The sequence below is a fragment of the Grammomys surdaster genome, unplaced genomic scaffold, assembly GCF_004785775.1.
Source record: "Grammomys surdaster isolate TR1022 unplaced genomic scaffold, NIH_TR_1.0 172, whole genome shotgun sequence".
Lineage (NCBI taxonomy): Eukaryota > Metazoa > Chordata > Mammalia > Rodentia > Muridae > Grammomys > Grammomys surdaster.
Genome location: NW_021604620.1, coordinates 325,315 through 325,829, shown reverse-complemented (window position 1 = coordinate 325,829; position 515 = coordinate 325,315).

The following is a 515-nucleotide window of genomic DNA, read 5'->3' as shown; positions in this document are numbered from 1 at the left end:
AGTAACATTGGAATGAGGGAGAGACACAGGTAGACAGAGAGGAAGGGGGGAGATAGAGAAGAGAGAGAGCCTTATAAACAGAGGTCCCCAAAGCCGAGTCAGTCTCTGTTGGTCTTGGTTCCCTGTCTGACAGTGGGGTGGCTGGCACCCACCCTGCATGGGGCTGTGTTATGTTCATGAGAATTTGCAATCCAGTATCTGCCCCACCTTCTCAGTGCTGGCCAGTTGGTTATCTAGTTCCTGTCAGTCCAGCCCAATGTGACTGGAGTATCTTTGGTCTCTGTAGAAAAGGTTGATGTCCGTGAAGTGTAGGACACACCCCTAGTTTTTCATGTTTTTATACTTTTGTGTTACCAGCTGGGGCAATGTGCAGTTTCATGTTCTTATTTAAAATGGCTTATCCTTTTAATGTTCACATCAGGAACAAAATATACTGCTTGGTGTGGTAGAATTCTTTAAATATGAGCCTGTCTCAAAACAGGGATATCAGGTGATCCCTGAGGCTGAAAGGGGCC